The sequence below is a fragment of the Heterodontus francisci genome, chromosome 3 (assembly GCF_036365525.1).
Source record: "Heterodontus francisci isolate sHetFra1 chromosome 3, sHetFra1.hap1, whole genome shotgun sequence".
Lineage (NCBI taxonomy): Eukaryota > Metazoa > Chordata > Chondrichthyes > Heterodontiformes > Heterodontidae > Heterodontus > Heterodontus francisci.
In genome coordinates this window covers 62,475,145-62,501,305 of record NC_090373.1, presented here as the reverse complement: position 1 = coordinate 62,501,305, position 26,161 = coordinate 62,475,145, and positions in this window count along the sequence as shown.

The following is a 26,161-nucleotide window of genomic DNA, read 5'->3' as shown; positions in this document are numbered from 1 at the left end:
TATTCAAAGACTCTGCTTCCACTGCCTTTTGAGGAAGAGAGTTTCAAAGACTCTCGACCCTCTGGGAGAAAAAAATTTCTCCTCATCTCTGTCTTAAATGGGTCACCCCTTATTTTTAAACAGTGACCCCTAGTTCTAGATTCTCCTACAAGGGGAAACATCCTTTCCGGATCCACCCTGTCAAGGGTCACTCCTTATATGTTTCTTATATGTTTCAATCAAGTTGCCTCTTACTCTTCTAAATTCCAGCGGATACAAGCCTAGCCTGTCCAATCTTTCCTCATAAGACAGGCCGCCCATTCCAGGTATTAGTCTAGTAAACCTTCTCTGTACTGCCTCCAATGCATTTACATCCTTCCTTAAATAAGGAGACCAGTACTGTACACAGTACTCTAGATGTAGTCTCACCAATGCCCTGTATAGCTGAAGCATAACCTCCCTACTTTTGTATTCAATTCCCCTCACTATAAACTATAACATTCTATTAGCTTTCCTAACTATGTGCTGTACCTGCATACTAACCTTTTGCGATTCATGCACTAGGACACCCAGATCCCTCTGTATCTCAGAGCTCTGCAATCTCTCCCCATTTAGATAATATGCTTTGTTTTTATTCTTCCTGCCAAAGTGGACAATATCACATTTTCCCACATTATACTCCATTTGCCAGGTCTTTGCCCACTCACTTAACCTATCGATATCCCTTTGTAGCCCCCTCATGTCCTCTTCAGAAGTTATTTTCCTACCTATCTTTGTGTCATCGGCAAATTTAGCAACCATACCTTTACTCCCTTCATCTAAGTCACTTATATAAATTGTAAAAAGTTGAGGCCCCAGCACAGATCCCTGTGGCACACCACTCGTTACATCTTGCCAACCAGAAAATGACCCATTTATGCCTACTCTCTGTTTCCTATTAGCTAGACAATCTTCTATCCATGCCAATATGTTACCCCCTACACCATGAGCTTTTATTTTCTGCAATAACCTTTGATGTGGCACCTTATCAAATGTCTTCTGGAAATGTCTTCTGCGAAGGAGCACCCGCAAACGTTTTAAACAGACACCTTGGCACATATGGGTATTCACGGGTGAGACAGCTATGTCATATGCAATTTCAATAAATGTGCCTTTCTGACAAGTGTAGCCTTTCCTGTGTGAATAACACATGCATCCTTGTACCGATTGTGTCTTCCCATTACATTATTAGCCTGACAGTACTGCCAATGTAAGCGATAACATCATTGCCATGCCAATATGCATGATGTGGCACTGCACGGATGCAGACACATGGGCAATGGCTCAGTCAGCTGCTGCAGGTCATGCTGGAGAGACAGAGATTACAGAGGCAGATGTCTTCAGACGAGATGCAGGACAGTGGTTTGTGGTGTGAGCAGCATATGTTGCACTTTAGGGATTGTGGAAGCGCTCAATGATCAGGAGTTGTCTTGCATCCCTTGCTCATCGCTTGCCATATCTGCCCTCCATCAATGCTCTCCGTGCTCCCATGCGTGGCTGCTGCTGGTTGCCCTCTGTGTCCTCATCATCCGAGGATGTGTCCTGCTCCTGTACCTCTTCATCCTGCAGGGCCTTCCCCCTCTGTACTGCAATGTTGTGCAGAACGCAGCATACAACAACAATGTGCCCAACCCTGTCTGGTGCGTACTGTAGGGCTCCACCAGATCAATCGAGGTAGCGGAAGTGCATCTTTAACATGCCGGTCACCTGCTCAATGGTAGCTCAGGTGGAGCCGTGGCAGGCGTTGTAGCGCTCTTCTGCATCACTGCTGGGGTTCCTCACCAGCATTAGAAGCCATATCAGCAAATGGTAGCCCCTGTCCCCAAGAATCCACTCCTGAATTTGAGCAGGTGGAGTGAACAGCAATGGCACCTGGGACTGTCGCAGGATGAAGGAGTCATGGCAGCTGCCCGGGAAGGGGGAAAAAATTGCAGGAAGAACTTCTTGCGGTCGCATACAGCTGCACATTGAGCAAGTAAAACTCCTTTCTGTTGAGATATGCAGATGGTTGTTCTGTTGGAGCCTTGATGGCCACATGCATATGGACAATAACCTCTTGCACCTGTGGGAATCCCACCATGGCCCCAACTCCAATGGCCCTCTCGGCCTGATCCTCAGGGTCTATCCTGAAGCACACATAGTCGCCGGTCCTCCTGTACAATGCATCAGTAACCTCCCTGATGCAGCAATGTACTGCAGTTTGTGATCTTCCTGCACCGCTCCCCGCCTACCCCCCCCACCGACCCCTGCCAATCTCCCGGCCACGGAGCCCGACTTTGGGAGCTCAACAAAATTCAGCCCAAGGAGTCTCTGCCCCTCAGACAGGTCTGGCCATGTAGGAAGCGGGCAGAGATTCTGCTCCTTACAAAGCCGACCAGGATTTCTCAACAAAGGCCTGGTGTACATGGACTTTGACCTTTCTCTGAACAGTTCCTCAGGTCTCCAGATGGAATTATGGAACGGATGTGGTGCTTTAAACCCTCTATCGTCGATCCACTCTGGCTCACATTTATAATCTTTAGTCTCACTAGTTGATACTCAATAACCAAAAAATAAAATTGCACTGCAGTAGAGCAAAATTAAATCTACGGCCTTGAAGTGAAATATTTTATTCTTCAGCAGAATAGCAGCTACCAAATGTGGTGCAATTAGATATTCTTAACTAATTTATGAATAGCTGTTAATTCATCAGAAAAATCATTAAATAGTTGCTGCGTACACAGGCTGTAACAATTGTGTTTATTGATTTTTACAGGATATGCACAACTGTTTCAGCTTTTCCTTACAGCCATGAAAATTGCAACCCCCGTTAACTATTAACATTTCAGAAATGGCACTTTTCCTGAGCAATTTAACTAACTTTGGCCCATGCTCCTGTCAATAAAAATGATTCCTGAGCAATTGAATGACAGCTTTCCTGTGAAACAGCGTTCATATTCATGATCCCAAAATTCCTCGGGTCACCATCCCAATGTGGGAATGGTAGCTGATGATGTCCTCCAGCACAGGCCTTGCTGGAGTTTACGGGGTCAGTGGAAGGGTATTCTATTTTCATGAGTTAGGTGGGTGTAAACAATACTTTGGCATCCACCTAGCTATGCCTGCCAGGAGTTCTGGCACCTGCCTGCCTGTAGGGGTGGGGTGGTGGTTGTAGAGGGGTTGCCTCTCTCCCCCTGACCCCAGCCATGGTCCTATCAGCCCTATCAGAATCTCAGCATACCAACCACCATTACTGCACTGGGTCCTGACTGAGGCCCAGGAGTTACAACTCCTGGTTTAGGGAGTTCCTGGCCCTGTCTCCACCCATTGACAGTCCTTTACCTTGTAAGAGGTGGAAACAAATTATGCCCCTTTTGATGCAGCTGGGAAACTTCCTGTTAGGTCTCATTTATTTTCCTGGATGTGCCACTCATCTCCCAATGGAGTTTTGGTGGGAGACCAGCAAAGTCCCTGAGGAATTACTGTGTCTATATTTTTATTTCCAAAGTAGATACTGTTATCAATGTAATTGATAATCACCTACAGTGGCCTTGTTTATGGATCTTAGCTGTGATTTACTATCAAAGCTACTATGTACGCCAGTTTGCACGTGCGCCAATCAAACTTGGCAATTCAAAAAAATCTTAGCTCAGGGCAGACTGACACATTATTAATCTTGCATTGTGATAACCATATGTCATCTTGGTAGAACTATTAAGTAGCATTAGTGTTAAAAATCTATGGAATACTTTTCTATTCTTCCAGCTAAATTGATGAATATGAGAGACCTGATGGTGGATAAATCAGGAAATTATCTTTCAAAAGTTCATACAAAAGCATGACGTATTAATGAAGTTCAATCACACCTCTCGACAATTCCTGGGGTGATGTATTTAAGGAGGCTCATTGATTTATTTGAAGTTTTCATTCTATTGTATGGCTGATCTCCTATTGATTTTGACAGGTTCTGAATTTATAGCTGATCATTATCTTTTTTATTGCTAACAGTAATGATTATTGTTCCTGTGTGAGAAAAGGGATTCTTGCTTCGTCCATGATTTACAGTTTGAAAGGTTTTCAAGGTCATGTTAATTAAGACAATGTCAAATGGAGCCTGACAACTTTGGTAGTGTTTTATTGAGACTAACATAATAAACCTTCCTTGCACCTGAAGAAAGATTCTGAAAGTTTGCCTGCAGGTTTCCAACCTAATTAAAATGTCATGTTTGCTATTATCTGTGTTTTAACACTTAGAGTTGAAAAGATGAATACAGCATTTTTCAACAGTATCTTTCTCTGTATTCCTTTTCAATTGAGTCACAAAGATTTTGGGCTGAATTTTAATCTACGGGAGCGCATGGGTTTGGTGTTTAAAGCCAGTAAAATTGACGTTGCACCAGGAAGTCGGCTCCTACCTGGTGATTTCTGCATTTCACTCCAGCACATTAGGCTGCTTGCCTGTAAATCAATTAACATAAGTTAATCGCTCAGTTAAAGCAATATTTAAAAACACTTTTCCGTTTACCATAAGGCCCATGGGTTTCTCAGGGTTTCCTGAAACTCACCAGTGAAACCAAGGTGAGAAGACAGCAGCAATTGAAGGGCTTGATCAATCTCAGTAGAAGATGCCAGTAAATACTTAGTAAACACAGCTGTTTTCTTTCCTGCTAGTGCAAGAGGGTTTGGTCACAGTTCTTTGACAGAGAGGTTATTTTCTACACTTTGAAGGTTTGCTCTATTGCATCAGGATAGGTGCCACTTGTGTTGCCTTAAATTGGACCTCAGATGAGGACCAACATGAGCAACAACCGGGCCAACAACAGCAGCCGCTGCCTGCTGGTTATAGACCAGTAGCTGTACAGCAGAGAGGAAGAGCAGAGAGGAGACTAGCAGAGAAGAGACCAGGTGAGGGGACCAGCAGAGAGGAGACTAGCAGACTGGTGTAGCTCACAGGAGGCACTACCCAGGAAACCATGTCTACAGGCAGAAGCTCAGTTTCCTTGACATGTCTCAGGAGGCTCAGGATGTCAAATATCTGCACTTCCTAAAAGAATACCTGCTGTCTGCTTACCATTGGCTGTCAAAGTCACCACCGCCCTCACTGGTCCCATGGAAGTGTATCTGAGTTGGTGCATGATCTGAATGAGTCCTGTTACTGTACACCCTTTGAAGGACTCAGCACCTCTGTAGATTCGTAACCTGTTACATTCACTGACTCCCACTGCACACAAGGCCCTTTGGGTGATTAAAGACATGAATTAGTCATTGAAAGAGTATGTTGAAAATTATCATTATGAAGCAGACCGTATTTCACTCGCTGTTGAAACTAAGTCATGATGACCAAGTGCTATATGACTTGTGGGTGGCTTTTATTTAAATTGTGTCACCAGGTACCTGGGAGCCTCCCATCTCCAACAGCCAGGATTGCTGAAACTCTACTTATTTCCAACACTTCCTCCTTTGCAGTTGTGAGCTGCGTGATCTGCAGAGGGCCCTTTTCGGTTCTCTCCCTCTCCCTGGTGTTCTGTGTTCTTTTCTTTTGCAAGGTGGGAAAGAACAGAGCTATGAGTGAGTGTAATAGCACATCTTCATCCGATGAATGAAGAACATTTGGTGAAGGTGACTATGAAGGAAAGACTTGACATTGCATAAGCATGAGGATGCATGGTGGATAGATGGGAATGAGGAGAAGTGCATAGAATGGGAAAGATGGATGCACCTGCTAAGTAAGTGAGTGCGAGGAGTGATGTGATGGAGTAGGTTTGAAAAGGCTAAGTGAGGAACTGGTGTGATGTGTTACACAGGATATAGGTCAATGTGGCATTGTACTCAACTTCTCTGACCTGTTTGGGCTAGTAAATCACTTCCTACATTGAATCCAGGAGCCTGACACCACTGACCCAATGCTGACCTCCTTCACAACTTCTATCAACACCTCTTGGTCTCAGCTGCAGGCCTCTTCCTCCCGTTGCTGGAGAACAGTATCTCTCTCCCATTCCTCGCAGCACATCCAGGGAGATGTCAATGAAACTGGGCACAGCCTGTGACCTACTGAACTCCATTCTGACACTTGCTTCCCTCTTCTTCCCAACTCCAAACTCCTTCAACTTGAGTGTTTGGAATGTAACTTTAAATACTGAAGTTGAGATTGCATCATGTGGGTCCACATTACACCTGCTGACACTGATTGGACAGGAAACTCAGAAGTAATATTATAATGAGGAGGCTGCACTAAAAGATTCCTGACAGATGTGCTGATGTTACTTCTGGGTTTCCTATATGCCATTAGGACTCCCAATCCCATTGCGTTGCAAACTTAAGATGGAGGCCTTTGTATTTCGCTTTCTGTTTAAAATGTATAAAAGTACATTACCTTTTTTTCATTAAATATTACAAGAAACAAATTCATTACTTTGTCTACAAAATTGGCAGCAAACATTAGTTTTGCTCTTCATAGCATAAATAAATATGGAAAGAAAACAATAACATGGATATTCATTTGGTACAACCAGGTGCATATTTTATATTTACATCAAAGTGACAACTGTATTTTGAGGAGACCCATCACTCAACACTTCTGCCACATGGGCTGATTCAGAATGGTTGTGGCCAATCAGCCTGAGTGGAGCTGGATGCTACTCAGCCAGTCCTCACAGATTGACTTCCAGAGGTGTCAAAGAACTTTTTAAAAATTCTTAAAAGGTGGATGTTTATGTGACTAAATCAACTCAGATCCAACCTGTTCTGCCAACTAGACTGAGTCACATTGCGTTTATCAGATGTCATCATTGTCATATCAGTATGCACGGAGGTGAAAGCAGACTGCTCAGCTGGCATTTTGAATATCTTCAATTATTAGAACAATGCTGTAATTCTGTGCGCTCTTGGAGTGTGCTAGAATTAGAACATTACAGTGCAGTACAGGCCCTTCGGCCCTCGATGTTGCACCGACCTGTGAAACCATCTGACCTACACCATTCCATTTTCATCCATATGTCTATCCAATGACCACTTAAATGCCCTTAAAGTTGGCGAGTCTACTACTGTTGCAGGCAGGGCGTTCCACGGCCCTACTACTCTCTGAGTAAAGAAACTACCTCGAACATCTGTCCTATATCTATCACCCATCAACTTAAAGCTATGTCCCCTCATGTTTGCCATCACCATCCGAGGAAAAAGACTCTCACTATCCACCCTATCTAACCCTCTGATTATCTTATATGTCTCTATTAAGTCACCTCTCCTCCTCCTTCTCTCCAACGAAAACAACCTCAAGTCCCTCAGCCTTTCCTCGTAAGACCTTCCCTCCATACCAGGCAACATCCTAGTAAATCTCCTCTGCACCCTTTCCAAAGCTTCCACATCCTTCCTATAATGCGGTGACCAGAACTGCACGCAATACTCCAGGTGCGGCCTCACCAGAGTTTTGTACAGCTGCAGCATGACCTCGTGGCTCCGAAACTCGATCCCCCTACTAATAAAAGCTAACACACCATATGCCTTCTTAACAGCCCTATTAACCTAGGTAGCAACCTTCAGGGATTTATGTACCTGGACACCAAGATCTCTCTGCTCATTGACACTACCAAGAATCTTCCCATTAGCCCAGTACTCTGCATTCCTGTTACTCCTTCCAAAGTGAATCACCTCACACTTTTCCGCATTAAACTCCATTTGCCATCTCTCAGCCCAGTTCTGCAGCCTATCTATGTCCCTCTGTAACCTACAACATCCTTCGGCACTATCCACAACTCCACCGACCTTCGTGTCATCCGCAAATTTACTAATCCACCCTTCTACACCCTCATCCAGGTCATTTATAAAAATGACAAACAGCAGTGGCCCCAAAACAGATCCTTGCGGTACACCACTAGTAACTAAACTCCAGGATGAACATTTGCCATCAACCACCACCCTCTGTCTTCTTTCAGCTAGCCAATTTCTGATCCAAAGCTCTAAATCACCTTCAACCCCATACTTCCGTATTTTCTGCAATAGCCTACCATGGGGAACCTTATCAAATGCCTTACTGAAATCCATATACACCACATCCACTGTTTTACCCTAATCCACCTGTTTGGTCACCTTCTCGAAAAACTCAATAAGGTTTGTGAGGCACGACCTACCCTTCACAAAACCGTGCTGACTATTGCTAATGAACTTATTCTTTTCAAGATGATTATAAATCCTATCTCTTATAACCTTTTCCAACATTTTACCCACAACCGAAGGAAGGCTCACAGGTCTATAATTACCAGGGCTGTCTCTACTCCCCTTCTTGAACAAGGGGACAACATTTGCTATCCTCCAGTCTAATGGCACTATTCCTGTCGACAATGAAGACATAAAGATCAAGGACAAAGGCTCTGCAATCTCCTCCCTGGCTTCCCAGAGAATCCTAGGATAAATCCCATCTGGCCCAGGGGACTTATCTATTTTCACACTTTCCAAAATTGCTAACACCTCCTCCTTGTGAACCTCAATCCCATCTAGCCTAGTAGTCTGAATCTCAATATTGTCCTCGACAACATTTTCTTTCTCTACTGTAAATACTGACGAAAAATATTCATTTAACGCTTCCCCTATCTCCTCTGATTCCACACACAACTTCCCACTACTATCCTTGATTGGCCCTAATCTAACTCTAGTCATTCTTTTATTCCTGATATACCTATAGAAAGCCTTAGGGTTTTCCTTGATCCTATCCGCCAATGACTTCTCGTGTCCTCTCCTTGCTCTTCTTAGCTCTCCCTTTAGATCCTTCCTGGCTAGCTTGTAACTCTCAAGCACCCTAACTGAGCCTTCACGTCTCATCCTAACATAAGCCTTCTTCTTCCTCTTGACAAGCGCTTCAACTTCTTTAGTAAACCACGGCTCCCTCGCTCGACAACTTCCTCCCTGCCTGACAGGTACATACTTATCAAGGACACGCAGTAGCTGCTCCTTGAATAAGCTCCACATTTCGATTGTGCCCATCCCCTGCCGTTTCCTTCCCCATCCTACGCATCCTAAATCTTGCCTAATCGCATCATACTTTCCTTTCTCCCAGCTATAATTCTTGCCCTGCGGTATATACCTGTCCCTGCCCATCGCTAAGGTAAACCTAACCGAATTGTGATCACTATCACCAAAGTGCTCACCTACATCTAAATCTAACACCTGGCCGGGTTCATTACCCAGTACCAAATCCAATGTGGCATCGCCCCCGGTTGGCCTGTCTACATACTGTGTCAGAAAACCCTCCTGCACACACTGGACAAAAACTGACCCATCTAAAGTACTCGAACTATAGTATTTACAGTCAATATTTGGAAAGTTAAAGTCCCCCATAACAACTACCCTGTTACTCTCGCTCCTGTCGAGAATCATCTTCGCTACCCTTTCCTCTACATCTCTGGAACTATTCGGAGGTCTAGAATGGCCAGTACTTGTCCACTGTGTCTACTTTTGTTTAAACCTATCAATTTAAATGGCAATCCAGAGATGGTTTTGGTGCCCAATTCTCTTGATTAATTTGAATTTTACAGTGCAGAAACAGATCATTTGGCCCAAGGATCTAAGCCGGAGTTGATGCTCCACAGGAACCTCCATCCACCTTTCCTCATCTCAGCTTATCAACCTATTCCTTTCTCCTTCATGTACATACCTAGCTTCCCTTCAATCCCATTCGACTACTTACTGTGGTAGCAGGTTCCACATTCTCTCCACTCTCTGAGTAAAGAGGTTTTCCTGGTGCTCAAGGAACATTATTCTTGCTGCTGTAAAATTGTTGCCAATTCAGTGCATAGCTGTTTAATGGAATGTACAGCCTGTGGCATGTGGGAAGTCATGGACGCACCATATGTCCTAGACAAACACATCAGAAGGAAGTGTTACTGGCTGCAGAAGTTTGAACTCCAGGTTTCGGAATTCGAGCGGCGGCTGGAGTCACTGTTGTGCATCCGCGAGGCAGAGGACTATGTGGATAGCACGTTTAGGGAGGTGGTCACACTGCAGGTTAGGAGCATGCAGGCAGAAAGGGAATCAATGACCGGCTGGCAGTCTAGGAGAACCATGCAGGTAGTGCAGGAGACCCCTGATATAATCTCACTCGCTAATCAGTTTTCCATTTTGGATACTGGTGAGGGTGATGGTTCCACAGAGGAGTGCAGTCAAAGCCAAGTTTGTGGCACCATAGGTGGTTCAGCTGCACAGGAGGGGAGGAAGAAGAGTGGAAGAGCAATAGTGATAGGGGATTTCTTAGTTAGGGGAACAGACAGGTGTTTCTGTGGCACTAAACATGACTCCAGAATGATGTGTTGCCTCCCTGGTGTCAGGGCCAAGGATGTCACAGAACAGATACAGGAAATTCTTCTGGGGGAGGGTGAACAGCCAGAGGTTGTGGTTCACATTGGCACCAATGACATAAGTAAGAAGGGGGATGAGGTCCTGAAGCAGAATAAAAAGCAGGACAGACTTGCAGGTTGATAGGTAAATTGGCCATTGTAAATTGCCCCTAGTATAGGTAGGTGGTAGGAGAATGGTGGGGATGTGGTAGGGAATATGGGATTAATGTAGGATTAGTAGAAATGGGTGGTTGTTGGTCTGCACAGACTCGGTGGGCCGAAGGGCCTGTTTCAGTGCTATTTCTCTCTATGATTCTATGATTCTATGACATCTAAGGCAGTAATCTCAGGAGTACTCCCAGTGCCACATGCAACTGAGCAGAGGAATAGGAGAATTGAGCAATTGCCACATGGCTGGAGAACTGGTGTAGGAGGGAGGGCATCAGATTTCTGAGACATTAGGATCGGTTCTGGGGCTGGTGGGACCCTGTACAAGGTGGGCGGGTTGCATCTTAGCAGGACTGGGATGAATATCCTCACAGGGAGTTTTGCTAGTGCTGTTGGGGAGGGTTTAAACTAAATTGTCAGGGGGATGGGAACCTGAGAGGGAGCTCAGATTGGAGGGGAGCAAAACTGGTAACTTGTCAGGGGTGTGGGAACCAGGAGCAAGTATCAAAGAGGAATATCAAGGTGCACAGAATACTGGGGAAGATAGACTGCACTAGAGTAGGGAATAGTAAGTTATTAGGTGGGGTCAGAGTGAGGGAGAAAGTAATAAAGTCTGAATCATGATTAATGTGCATGTATGTGAATGCACAGAGTGTGGTTAATAAGACTGGTGAGGTACAGGTGCAGATTGCCACGTGGAAATATGATGTTGTGGCTATAACAGAGACCTGGCTCAAAGAAGGGCAGGACTGGGTGTTAAATATTCCTGGATACAAGGTGTTCAGGAAAGATAGGAAAGGGAAAAAAGGGGGAGGGGTGGCGGTATTAATTAAGAAGAGCAGTGCAGTGCTGGAGAAAAAGGATGTCCCAGAGGGGTCAAGGACAGAATCAATTTGGCTAGAGTTAAGGAACAAAAAAGATGCGGTTATATTGCTCAGTGTTATCTATAGACCACCAACTAGTGGGAAGGACGTGGAGGAACAAATTTGCAAGGAAATTACAGAGAACTGCAAAAATTATAGGGTAGTTATAATGGGGGACTTTAATTTTCCAAACATAGACTGGGATAATAGTAGTGTAAAGGGCAGTGAGGGGCAAGAGTTCCTAGAGTGTGTTCAGGAAAATTTTCTACAGCAGTATGTTGCTAGTCCAACGATAAAAGGAGGCACTGCTAGACCTGGTTCTTGGGAATGAGATGGACCAAGTGGATCAAGGATCAGTAGGAGAGCATTCAGGGGATAGTGATCATTGTATCATAAGGTTTAGGCTGACGATGGAAAAGGATAAAGAGCAATCCAGAGTAAGAATAATTAACTGGGGGAAGGCTAACTTCAATGGGGTAAGAATGGAGCTGGAGCAAATAAATTGGAGTCAAAAACTGGCAGGAAAACTGATGAATGAACAATGGGCTACCTTCAAAGAACAGATAGTTAGGGCACAGTCAAGGTATGTTCCCTCAAAGGGGAAAAGTAGGGCAAACAAATCCAGAGCTCCCTGGGTGACAAAAGAGGTAGAGATTAAGATAAAGAAGAAAAAGTGTGCTTCTGACAGATGCCAGGTAGAAAATACTATTGAGAACCAGGCTGAATATAGAAGGTCCAGAGGGGAAGTGAAAAGCAAATAAGAGAAGCAAAGAGAGAGCATGAAAAGAGACTGGCAGCTAGCATTAAAGGAAATCCCAACGTTTTCTATTGGCATACAAATAGTAAACGGGTGGTAAAAGGAGGAGTGGGGCTGATTAGGGACCAGAAAGGGGATTTACACATGGAGGCAGAAGGCATAGCTGAGGTATGAAATGTATACTTTGCATCTGTCTTTACCAAGGAAGAAGATGCAACCCAGGCAATATTGAAAGAGGAGGTACATCAGACATTAAAGGGATTTAAAATTGATAAAGAGGAAGTATTACATAGGCTGTCTGTACTTAATGTGGATAATGCACCAGGACCAGATGAGATGCATCCAAGGATACTAAGGGAAGTGAAGGTGGAAATCACGGAGGCACTGGCCATAATTTTTCAGCCTTCCTTAGACTCGGTGGTGGTGCCAAAGGACTGGAGAATTGCAGTCTTGTTCAAAAAAAGGTGTAAAGATAAGCCCAGCAATTACAGGCCAGTCAGTTTAATTTTGGTGGTGGGAAAACTTCTAGAAAAAATAATTTGGGACAAAATGAATAGTCACATGGACAAATGTGAGTTAAACAAGGAAAGCCAGCATGGATTTCTTAAGGAAAAATCATGTTTCACTAACTTGTTGAAGTTTTTTGAGGAGGTTGATAAGGGCAATGCTGTTGATGTGGTGCACATGGACTTTCAAAAGGAATTTGATACAGTGCCACACAACAGACTTATGAGCAAATTGGTAGCTCATGGAATAAAAGGGGCAGTCGCAACATGGATACAAAATTGGCTGAGTGACTGGAAACAAAGAGTAGTGGTTAATGGATGTTTTCGGGCTGGAGGAAGGTTTGTATTGGAGCTCCCCAGGGATCAGTGTTGGGACCCTTGCTTTTCCTGATATATATTAATGATCTAGACCTTGGGGTACAGGGCACAATTTCAAAGTTTGCAGATGATATGAAACTTGGAAGTATAGTGAACTGTGTGGAGGATAGTATAGAACTTAAAAGGACACAGACAAGTTGATGGAATGGGCGGACAGGTAGCAGATGAAGTTCAATGCAAAGAAATGTGAAGTGATTCATTTTGGTAGGAAGAACATGGAGATACAATATAAAAATAAAGAGTACAATTCTAAAGGGGGTGCAGGAGCAGAGGGACCTAGATGTATATGTGCATAAGTCATTGAAAGTGGCAGGACAGGTTGAGAGAGCAGTTAATAAAGCATACAGTATCCTGGGCTTTATTAATAGGAGCATAGAGTACAAGAGTAAGGAAGTTATGTTGAACTTGTATAAAACACTAGTCCGGCCTCAGTATTGCATCCAGTTCTGGGCGCCGCACTTGAGGAAAGATGTGAGGGCATTGGAGAGAGTGAAGAAACGATTCACAAGAATGGTTCCAGGGATGAGGAACTTCAGTTATGAAAATAGATTGAAGAAGTAAGGACTGTTTTCCTTGGAGAAGAGAAGGCTCAGAGGTGATTTGATAGAGGCATTCAAAACCATGAGGCGTCTGGACAGAGTAGATAGAGAGAAACTGTTCCCACTCGTGAGAGGATCGAGAACAAGAAGGCACAGATTTAAAGTATTTAGTAAGAGAAGTAAAAGTGACATGAGGAAAAACGTTTTCACGCAGTGAGTGATTAAGATCTGGAATGCCTGAGAATGTGGTGGAGATAGGTTCAATTGAAGCATTCAAAAGGGAATTAAACTGTTATATTAAAAGGAAGAAGGTGCAGCGTTACAGGGAGAAGGCAGGGGAATGGAACTGAGGGAATTGCTCTTTCAGAGAGTCAGTGTGGACACGATGGGCCGAATGGCCTCCTTCTGCACTGTAACGATTCTGTGATTAGTAGAATTTGCAATGATTCCGCAACTGATAAATAAAAGCAGTTACTTGTATATACTGGTCTTAATGCAGACATGCACGGCTATCACCCAAATAGATTTTTCATTCATATTGTGGAAATATACAACCTAAGCAAGAATCTCAATTATATAGCAGTGCCCAATATACATACTTGCACAGGTCTACCTCTCTAACATGGTAACATTTTATGACATTAATGCTATGACATTGTTATGCTATGAAATGCCATAAGCAAAATGACCTAAGTAGAATGACATAGAAATGAACAGGAAATTAGATTTGATACCCTAACCCTAATTTTATGTTAATAAATTGGTTATAACAGATAAACTGTTATAATAAGATGACTGTGGTATTTGTTGCACAAATGCAGGTTAGTGTCATCATTAAAAAAGCTTATTTTTAAATTTATCTCAGCACCAAGTATCAAGGAGAATTATAGTTGCAATTTTAACTCTATACTTGAATAATCTATGCAATCCCATTTCTTTCCTCTTTTCTTGTACTCTTTAATATTATTTTCTTAATTGACTTTCTTAAAGTTAACCTAATTTAATGAATCAAAATTCAATGGGTTTTGTAAGAGGGAAAAGTTCTCAAAGAAAACCGGAATACTTTTTCAGCTTTGTCTCCAAAGGAAATTAGAGTAATGAACCCCAAGCTTACTTGCACAATGGGTGGGATTTCAATCTCACTGGTGCAGGAAAAAATGGTCTTGGTGCTTTGGTGTGCCAGAAATCATATTTTAACTTAGTTTCAACTACAATGAAAGGCTCACAGCACCAGTGCTAATAGTTCATGAAAAACAAGTCTGTCAGTATTGAAATACCATCTCAGTTTTCAATACATGCACTTCTCTTTCGGATGACATCTTCCAAAATGTAATGTGACATCAATTTCTAATTATGAATGTTGCAAAGCCAAAATAAACATACAAAAGGCAAGTAATGTTAACTTTGATTATATGCCCTTGAAGAGCCCATACATTTTAGCAAGTTATTTTTAGTGCTGGCTACAGTTTACTCTTTGCCCTTTACTGTAGTTCTGTTGCCCTACCTAATAGTTCCACTCTAGACACAACTGATTCTATGCCATATTTGTGCATTGGTACTTTAAAATGCTTTGTATTGTCATTTTACAAAGGAAAATCATTATGGTTCTCTATTTATCAGGTCTACAGAAACCTGTACCTTGAAAATTATGTGGATAGCACATTTAACAAAATGGTCACATCGCAGATTAAGAGCATGCAGGCAGAGAGGGAATGGGTGACCACTAGGCAGTCTAGAAAGACCAGAAAGGTAGTGCAGGAGTCCTCTGAATCTATCTCACTCACTAACCAGTTTTCCATTTTGGATACTGGTGAGGGCAATGGTCTGTCAGAGGAATGAAGCAAGAGCCAAGTTTGTGGCACCACAAGTGGCTCAGCTGCACAGGTGATGAGGCAGAAGAGTGGAAGGGCAATAGTGGTAGGCGATTTGACAGTTAGGGGAACAGACAGTTGTTTCAGTGGCCGTAGACGTGACTCCAGGATGGTATGTTGCCTCCCTGGTGCCAGGGTCAAGGATGTCACGGAACGGCTGCAGAACGGGGGAGGGTGAACAGCCAGAAGTCATGGTCCACATTGGCACTAATGACATAGGCAGAAAGAGAGATGAGATCCTGAAAGCAGATTTTAGGAAGCTAGGAGGAAATTGAAAAGCAGGACATCTGAGGCAGTAATCTCAGGATTACTCCCAGTACTACGTGCTAGTGAGTATAGAAATAGGAAGATTAAGCAAATGAACACGTGGCTGGAAAAATGGTGTAGGAGGGAGGTCTTTAGATTCCTGAGGCATTGGGACCGGTTCTGGGGCAGGTGGGACCTTTACAAGATGGACGGGTTAAATCTTAATGGGACCAGGACTAATATCCTCATGGAGAGATTTGCTAGTGCTGTTGGGGAGGGTTTAAACTAGCTTGTCAGGGGGTTGGGAAACTGCAAGGGAATTCAGACAGGAGAAAAACAAAGCTGGTTATGGGAAGTAGAAAAGCTGTGAATGAAGGTGGAAAGCAGCAGAACCAAATGCTAGAACAAATCAGGGTCAAAATACAGAATAGTATTAAAAAGGCAGAATTAAAGGAACTCTAAATGAATGCATACAGTATTCACAACAAGGTAGGTGGGTTGATGGTGCAAGTAGAAGTAAATGGGTATGATTTAATTGCCATTACTGAGATGTGGCTGCAGGGTGACCAAGACTGGGAACTCACTATTAAAGGATATTCAACATTTAGGAAAGAGAGGCAAAAAGGAAAAGGAGGTGGGGGTAATGCTGATAATAAGGGATGGGATCAGGGCACTAGTGAGAAAGAATCTTCGATTGTAAGAACAGGATATAGAATCTGTTTAGGTGGAGCTAAGCAACAGCAAGGGACATCAGTTATTGGTAGGAGTGGTTTACAGGCCACCAAACAGTAGTGGTAATGTAGGGCATGGTATAAATCAGGAAATTAGAAGTGCATGTAGCAAGGGCAATGCAGTAATCATGGGTGAGTTCAATCTACACATAGACTGGGTAAATCTAATGAGCAACAATGCAGTGGAAGAATTCCTGGAATGTGTCTGAGATGGTTTTCTGGAGCAATAAGTTGAGGAACCAACCAGGAAACAGGCTAATATAAAAACAAGAAATGCTGAAAAAAGGTCTGGAAGCATCTGTGGAGAGAGAAGCAGAGTTAACGTTTCAGATCAGTGACCCTTCTTCAGAACTGACAAATATTAGAAATGTAAAAGATTTTAAGCAAGTAATGCGGGGGGTGGGGCAAGAGATAACAGAAGAGAAGGTGTTGATAGGACAAGGTCACAGCGAATAACTGACCAGAAGGTCATGGAACAAAGGCAAATGGTATGTTAATAGTGTGCTGAAAGACAAAGCGTTAGTACAGGGAGGGTGTGAATCAACTGTAAAGCACAAAGCACTCCAAGCACAAACATTTAAAAAAATTTTAAAAACAGTAACAGTGGGTGGGCACAGTAGAAACAAACTAAACACACTAAAATACCTAAAATAAAATAACCAAATAAAAAAGAAAAAGAAAAAATAACTAAACATAAAAGGGGGGGGGGGGCGTCATGCTCTGAAATTATTGAATTCAATGTTCAGTCCAGCAGGTTGTAGTGTGCCTAATCGGTAAATGAGATGCTGTCCCTCAAGCTTGCGTTGATGTTCGCAGGAACACTGCAGCAATCCCAGGACAGAGATGTGAGCATGAGAGCGGGGGATGGTGGGGGGTGTTGAAATGGCAAGCAACCGGAAGCTCGGGGTCATGCTTACGGACTGAACGGAGGTGTTCAGTAAAGCAGTCACCCAATCTGCGCTCGGTCTCCCCAATGTAGAGGAGACCACATTGTGAGCAGCGAATGCAGTATACTACATTGAAAGAATACAGTATACTAAATCACTGCTGCACCTGAAAGGGTGTTGGGGCCTTGGATAGTGAGGAGAGAGGAGGTAAATGGGCAGGTATTACACCTCCTGCGATTGCAGGGGAAGGTGCCATGGGAAGGGAACAAGGTGTTGGGGGTAATGGAGGAGTGGATGAGGGTGTCGCGGAGAGAACAATCCCTTCGGAATGCTGACAGGGGAAGGGAGGGGAAGATGTGTTTGGTAGTGGAAACTAAATAACTAAATACCAAACTTATTTGGAAGGCTTATAAAGTTCCTTTAAAAAAGTCATAAGCTGGAGGATTGGGAGAATTTTAGAATCCAGCAAAAGTGGACTAAGAAATTGATAAAGAAAGAGGGAATAGAATATAAAAATTAACTGGCAAGAAATATAAATAGGGATCATTAAAGCTTCTAATAGGTATGTAAAAAAAAAAAATTTGGCAAAGACAAATGTGGGCCCATTACAGGCAGAGACAGGGGAATATATAACGGAAAATAAAGAAATGGTAGAGAAGCTAAATAATTACTTTGTGTCTGTCTTCACAGAGGAAAATACACGAAGTCTCCCTGAAATATTTGAGATCCAAGGGTCGAGTGAGAAGGAGGAACTGAAAGAAATTAGGATTAGTAAAAAAAAAGTAATATTGGAGAAATTACTGGGACTGAAAGTTGACAAATCCCCGGGACCCGATGATCCTCACCCCAGAGTGTGGCTACATAGATAGTGGATGCATTGGTGATCATTTTTCAAAATTCTATAAATTCTGCAATGGTGCCTGCAGATTGGAAGGTTGCAAATGTAACCCCACTGTTTAAGAAAGGAGGGAAAGAGAAAAAGAGGAGTTAAGGTTGGGGCACATCAGCCATGATCTTATTGAATGGCAGGGCAGGCTTGAGGGCCCAAATGACCTACTCCTGCTCCTATTTCTTATGTTCTTATGTTTATATAAAATGGCGAACTACAGACCTGTTAGCCGGACGTTGATAGTAGGGAACATACTAGAATCTATTATAAAGGATATGATAACTGGACACTTATAAAATAATGGTCTGATTGGGCAGAGTCAACATGGATTTATGAAGGGGAAATCATGCTTGACAAACATGTTTGAGTTTTTTGAGGATGTTACTAGCAGAGTGTATAAGGGGCAACCAGTGAATGTGGTGTATTTGGACTTTCAGAGGGCTTTTGATAAAGTCCCACATAGGAGATTACTAAGCAAAATTAAGCGCATGAGATTAGGGGTAATATATTAGCACAGATTGAGGATTGGGTAACAGGCAGAAAACAGACAGTAGGAATAAATGGGTCATTCTCAGGTTGGCAGGCTGTGACCAGTGGGGTACCGCAAACATCAGTGCTTGGGCCCCAGCTGTTCACAATCTATGTCAATGATTTGGATGTGGTGTCAATTGTAATATTTCCAAGTTTGCAGATGACACAAAACTTGGTGGAAATGTGAGTTGTGAGGAGGATGCAAAGAGGCTTCAAAAGGATTTGGAAAGGCTGAGTGAGTGGGCAAGAACATGGCAGATGGAATATAACGTGGATAAGTGTGAGGCTATCCACTTTGGTAAGAGGAATAAAGGTGCAGAGTATTTCTTAAATGGTGAGAGATTGTAAAGTGTTGATGTCCAAAGGGACCGAGCTGTCCTTGTTCATAAGTCACTGAAAGCTAGTTTGCAGGAGCAGCAAGTAATTAGAAAAACAAACAAATGGTATGTTAGCCTTTATCGCAAGAGGATTTGAGTAAAGGAGCAAAGAAGTCTTGCTTCAATTGTATAGAGCATTGGTGAGACCGCACCTGGAATATTGTGTGCAGTTCTGGTCCCCTTGCCTGAGGAACGATATATTTGCCATAGAGGGAGTGCAGCAGAGGTTCACCAGACTGATTCCTGGGATGGCGGGTATAGTGTTTGATTGATCTGAATTTGATGGTTTGGCTCAGTGTTCACTGGTTTGATTGCTTAGGCCTCTGAGCGGAGCTAGAGAGACCAGAAGCTTCCGGAAATCGGACAGTTTGAATCTGCTCTCATAGCCATATGCTGCTATCAAGACATGTGCCGAAATCTGTAAGACCTTTACAGTTAATGTTAATGTGCTTTAAATTAACCAGTTGGTTATTTAAAACGTGTGTTATCTGCATTGCTCAGAGTTAAATTGGATATTGAAATCCAACCCAGTAACCCAGCATAAACATAACATTAGGATTGTCCTATTAGGAGAGATTGAGGAGACTGGGCTTGCATTCTCTGGCGTTCAGAAGAATGAGAGGTGATCTTATAGAAATGTACAAAATGCTTAAAGGGATAGACAGGGTAGATGCAGAAAGGATGTTTCCCCTGGCTGTAGGGTCTAGAACCAGGGGTCACAATCTCAGAATAAAGGGCAAGCCATTGAGCACTGAGATAAGGAGGAACTTCTTCACTCAGGGAGATGGGGGGCGGGGGGTGAATCTTTGGAATTCTCTGCCCCAGAGGGTGGTGGAAGCTCAGTCACTGAGTAAGTTCAAGACAGACTTCAATAGATTTCTAGTTGCTTATGACATCAAGGGATATGGGGATAGTGCAGGAATATGGCGTTGAGGTAGATGATCAGCCATGTTCTGGAATGGCAAAGTAGGCTTGAAGGGCTGAATGGCCTACTCTTGCTCCTATGTTCCTATGTTCCTATTTGCCTTTCACTTAAACACTCATAGTACATATGCCACTACATCAGGGGATAAAGCACTCAATTAAACTACTCAACGGTAATTATAGTGCAATGTGCTTGGGTTTATATTTGTAAAGTAAATCCTTTAGGTTTCAACTGCTTCTGTACATGGAGATCAATGAAATGTATCTCTCACTTCTAACTGAATTGCATATTTATATTTGTTTGGCTTCAAATGCTGAGCTGCGACAAGACTTGTGATATTACGCTAACAGCATGTGCAAAGCTTTACTGCAATCTGGAGTTGCATCTGACCTTGGGTTGCTGACACAGTGTACTAATACGGTGAACTCCAAAACAGCAAATGCTATCAATACAACTGCAAATGTACATTTTCACCCTGGCTGTTATCAGTGTACTTACAATGTAACCACTTCCTGAAAATACAACACATCAGTCCCAATCATTCCATCAATATTCTTTACCTGCCTCATGAACATCAACAGGTTTTTAATGTAATTTCATGATATGGCTTGAACTATAAATATAAAGCTTGTGTTTTGGTTTAATTTCATTTTCACAAAAAGCTCTCAAGCACAGTCCTCATAATTGAAACTCATTTTTCAAATACAATCCAATGCACATCACAATCATCTGATCACCAAATACATGTTTTCATAATTACAATTAATGAGTTGGAGGTATTTGTCTCAGATCTATGACCTGATAATTTCCCAATATTGTTGATGAACTACCCTATTGGCAGGCATTTGCCTTGTTACAAAAGAGCTTACTTGACTAGCCACAACACAATGCACCACACCCTGTTTGGAAACATTAAATAGCAATTAACTGTGGCTTGAGAGACAAGTTGGAGATTACAATGAAAGACTGAGTCATTTTTTTTTAAAGATGAGTGAAGTATTGTGAATTATACAATGGATTAGCTAATCTGCCCTATTTAGTCAGTTATAATTATCCCTTTTACCTCTGGAATCTGGTTTGAATTCAAAAAATAAAAATGCAACTGGAAAAAAAGCAGAGAGGAAACCAGACAAAAGAAGCTGACACATATACTTCCTGATGGCAGACCTTCTGGCTGTGATGCTGGGAGGTTCACAAGAGCACCCTGACCCAACACAGCCTCAGAATTTTCCATTTACCCTGTGAGGAAATGCCATGTGTGATAGAGAATGCATCTGACTCCAGCGTGTGACCAAAAACAAAATACAACTAGACTTTTTTTTGCTGAAAGGCTTTTTTTAGCCTTGTAAAATAAAAATTCTAAGCTCAATGCTGAAGTAGCAGGACCAGAGGACAGCATGTTTTGTGGTCAACAAAATGATCCCACCAGATTTTCCAGGGTCAAGCCAAATTTCCAACGCATGATAAATTCCTGGTCCAGAGTGGGCCTTCTAATGGAATTGCACAAATGGAAGGGATGGGAATCATGCACGATACCAGACTTTGCAAGGTCGCAGACTGGAATTACATGGTCATATCCCTTTAAGTAACAAAATGGTGCATTTTTGCCTTTTAGATTATTATTTGGAGTTTTTTACTGCTAATAATGGGATATGAGGGAGTTAAAAACTGAAGTTTAAATAGAAATTGGCGAACTTGTTTGATACGCATGCTTGTCTGAATGGGCATCAATGAGACATGCATTGTTTGTGTGCGGTACGTCCCTGTTGGGTAACACAGAGTTTAATATGTCAATTGTTTAAATGGTTCAAGCTGTACATTTCAAACCTTCTGTCACATAGGAGCACCAAATGTGTGCGATGAGTGATGCCTGTATTTCAATTCTGAGAATTGTAGCCATTCTATGTAAATGAAAGGGATAAAGTAGGTCCCATTCTGTCCATCTACAACAGAAAACTGTCAGAGCCCAGGAATATCCTAGTTAATTTATAAGGAGCAGAATCTTTGCTCACCCCTTCTAAGGACAAAAAAATGAGGGAAGAGCCAGAACAAAGTCCTCCTTACATCAGGAGTTTACTCAGGCTCCAGTGGAGCCTAATGCACTGGTGGAAGCTAGTATGCCAAGTGAGTGGAGGCTGAGTGAGCAACCCAACCTCCACAGGCAGGCTCGTGCATGACTGACATGAACAGGGGTGGGTGCCTTAACAAGATCTACAATGGAACCCAAACCTGTTCTCAGCAGACGTGGAATTTGCTGGACCCAAAAGAGAAAACTGGGCAGAGTTCCCTGGGCCAGTCCAGGAATATCCCCAGACAAGTAAGAGGGATATGGGAGGCAAGGGGGTGAGGGACAGCTGGAAAATGTATCAGCCAGATCGGGATATCCAACACTGGAAAAACAGGCCGGAAACTTGGTAGATCTGTGTTGTGCTCCAAAATGCACTACACCCCTGGCCAGGATCGCACCAGATTACGTTTTTCTCCCTCCCTGGAATTTAGACCATAATGCTCCCAAAATTTGTCAGGTCACCTGGATCACATATGACAGATCTGTCCAGGAATGGCCCTGCCCAAGTTTGTGGGGTCATTGGGAAGATATTAGCAAGGGCCAACAGCAACAAGGGCAGGGGAACCAACACACAGTATAATCAGGGATGGTTTAGAGGTTCCGCATCATAGCACAGGAGAGGAATAAAGGCCCCCTCAACAAAAATATGAAAGGGGCCCAGGGTATAAAGGCCACCTTCGCAAATAGCAAAAGAAGAAAAAGAAATGAAAAAAAAACAGGGTTAGATACAGAGTAAAGCAAAAAAAAAGAAAAAGAACAGGAGAAGCACCCTTGTTGTTTTTGATGTTTTGAGGAGGATAATAAAGTCTATAGTTTGCTGTAAATACACTGTTTGTATTTGATACTGTTCATTTATCTGTTTGCTGTTCAATAAATCTGGTTAGTAGTTTATAGTCTACGTTGCAATCTGATCCAGTGCCTATTCTTCCACATACCAAAATCAAGGAATATACACAAGGAACATGGGATGTCCAAAAAAACAGGTTTCTCTAGCCTGGGCTAACTACATTTACTCTGGATATTGGCAGGCAGAGGTACACTGCAGGGTCATGGGCCCACACGTGGAAGTGTTCTGTGATTCTAAAAATTGATCAGGCATGAATGGCTGGTTATGCTCTGTGAAACCTTTCAAGGGGACTCCAGAGAGCAGTGGGCGGTAAATTAGTTTGTGAAATTGTGCTTCTGTGTTTAGAAAAAAGCAGTAGCGACAGGGGCCCTGAAATTGCATGACCGTTCCAGCAGAATCCGGCTCTAGCTTCTGCTCTAATTCCACCATAACAAGTGTAAATTCTGCCAAGACCCAGATATGTCAGATTTTTGTACCTGAGATTCCTATGGCCTTGTTTGTGTCAGACCCCTTTACAAGGTTTCTGATGGTGAGAGGGCCTGGGATGAAGGTTTTCTAAGTTGACAGATTCCACTCCTTGGCTTTCAATCAGGACCTGATTTAGCACGCGCCATGTCCTGCGCTGGACAGCTTCTGCTGATATTTCCAGTGCCTTTGGCAGGGGACGCCATAAAACATGAGGTCCATTCTTCACGGCCCATCCTGTGCAAACGTCAGTGAAGTTCAGCAGCAGGTGTGATATCATCACAAGTGCTGGGATTGTGGTGCTACCTGGGCCAGGTTATTCACGCTACTATTTGTTTCAGAACAATCGTGGAAAGGGATTCATGGGCAGCGATGGAAATAAGGACTACTTTCGTCTAGCTTTATCATATTCAGTGGTGACAATCAACAGAAAAGGGAAAAAGTAAGTTGCCCTGCATGCCCCGTTAACTGAATGGCATTTGGGAATGGAAGAAAATGGGAAAAGTTGCAACGGCCCAGTTTTCAGAAGGTGGCTTATTTCCCCAGAGTCGTCTTGCTTCACCACCGTGTCTTTGATGGAAACCCCATTTAGGCACATAACCTAGGGTGGGGGCGGAGGGGGTTGGGGGTTGCTGCCAGCCAAACTGCATCCAAGTTACAGTGGCAGAGGAGGAAAAGCTCCAAGGAAATTTTCCCCAATATCACTGCCACTCCTGCAACTGGAGCTTTCCATTCAGTAAGTAAAAACTTTAGGTGGATTTATTCTTACACTAAAGACTAACGTGATCTCAGAATTGTATCCATCAGCATAGCTCTGAGGGTGAGTTCACCTCAGCACGTTATCAATCTGAGAAGAAAAGCTATCCTTCGAAAATATGCCTTTACTGATAACTGCTGTGAAAGCTATTAACAATCTGAAGCTGTCATTTTATACAGTTATCTTTAAGAGTAAGCTAAAAAGGCTAATGGGAGAATTTAATGTGAATGGGAAAATGCAGATTGGGGTTTGTGATCCACTTAATGGCATTGAGATATTAATCAACCTTCAAGGTCACCGAGTCTGCAAAGAAAAATCTCTTATTCAATTCTCCTTCCTTCCAAGTAAGGGAAAGGAAATAGTTGCTACCAATAAAACTGAATTACTAACTATACAGGCCATGAAAATCCATGTGGCACCATATCATGTATATCCACCTCAGGCTTCCACTGCTGAGCTCACCTAAGTTTCCTGGAACATGAGAGTTCCCTTTGTTTTCCTGCTATTGACAGGTGTCAATGCCACTATGAATACATCTGGACCCATTGCAACAAGGGCAGAAAGTCTAGCATAAGCACCTGGGGATTGGGGAGGAGGTGTAAGTGTCTCCCCTATCAGAAACAAAGTTCAATTTCACCAGTTGTCCCTATGCAAAAGAATCAATGTCCAAATCTTCAGGGTTCCAAGCTTCAATCCCAACCTGGACCTCCATGGTGGTCCCCATATCCATCAGTGGGCCAGGATATACACCCAGTCTGACTTTATGGTGGCTCCCACTGAAGGCCGAGAGCACGGGAACTCCCAACATTGGTAGGGCCCATCCCGTCCCTATTGAACAATTTGCTGGCCCCACAAGGCCACCCTGGAAACTTGGACACAAGGCCAGGATCAGGCATATTCAGGCCCAAGTCTAATTTGTGATTGTACGGTGGACTCTGAGCAAAGTGATGGTGAGAGTGTGCCAGAAAGAACAGAGTTTCACAGCAAAGTATTGTGAACAGGAAAATACCCATTAGGCCCAAACAAACTCATCCCATTTTCACGGATCATCTCTGGGCGAGATTTTCGATACATAGGTGGGAAGCAGGAACCGGATCTGGTTTTGGGTCAGAAACCGGCCTCCGGTGGGAAATTGATTCAGATTGCAATTTTCAAATGGGTAAGCCCTTAATTGGTATGGAGACAGGTTTCCTGTCCTCTTAGAGCCAGTGAGATTGAAAATGGAGGTGGGTCAGATCAAGTGTGGGGCTCATGTAGACACATAAGACAGCCATCACGAAGGCTGCTGGTTGACCTGAGGGAGAGATATGCCTTCCACAGCACCAGAGGGAAGTGAGATGTCACAGCCAAGCTGGAGGCCTGGGACTAGGGGCAGGGCAGACCCTCGCTTCATCGATGCCCACCTGGATCTGATGCTGGAGACCATGAGGGACAGGAGGGAGGTCCTCTTCCTGGAGGGTGGCAGGAGGACGCCACCTTGTCATGCAGCAGGGGCACCTCTGTTCATGTGTTATCCCCCTCTGCCCCCCTTTTCCCCCTCCTCCTCCTCTCTTACCTCATCCTCCTCCTCTGATGAGCTGTCTCCTTCCAGGGCCTCACTGTTCTCAAGGTCTACACCTTTCTGAAGGGCTATGTTATGGAAAGCGCAACAGACCACCACAGTGACAGAGACTCTTGCAGAAGGCTGTTGGAGGATGCCACTCAACTAGGCTGAGACTTTATAACTACAGTATTCAAAAGCAATAGCAATGATAAATGTACAACTGTTATCAATAGCACATTGCATGTTCTAAGGGGAATGGCACATGAGCGTTTCAGTTTACACAAATCAGGACATTTTATTTCACAAATCCGATGGCCTGCTCAATGTTTGGCCTCCTGAGAAGGTGGCATTGGTTATTTTGTCTCTGTGCCTCTGTCTGGGGCTCCCATAGAGGGGTCAGTAGCCATCTCTTCAAGGGATTTCCTTTGCCCCACTGGACCCATTCACACACTTTGGGGGATGGAATGAAGTACCGAGACAGCCTGGACTGG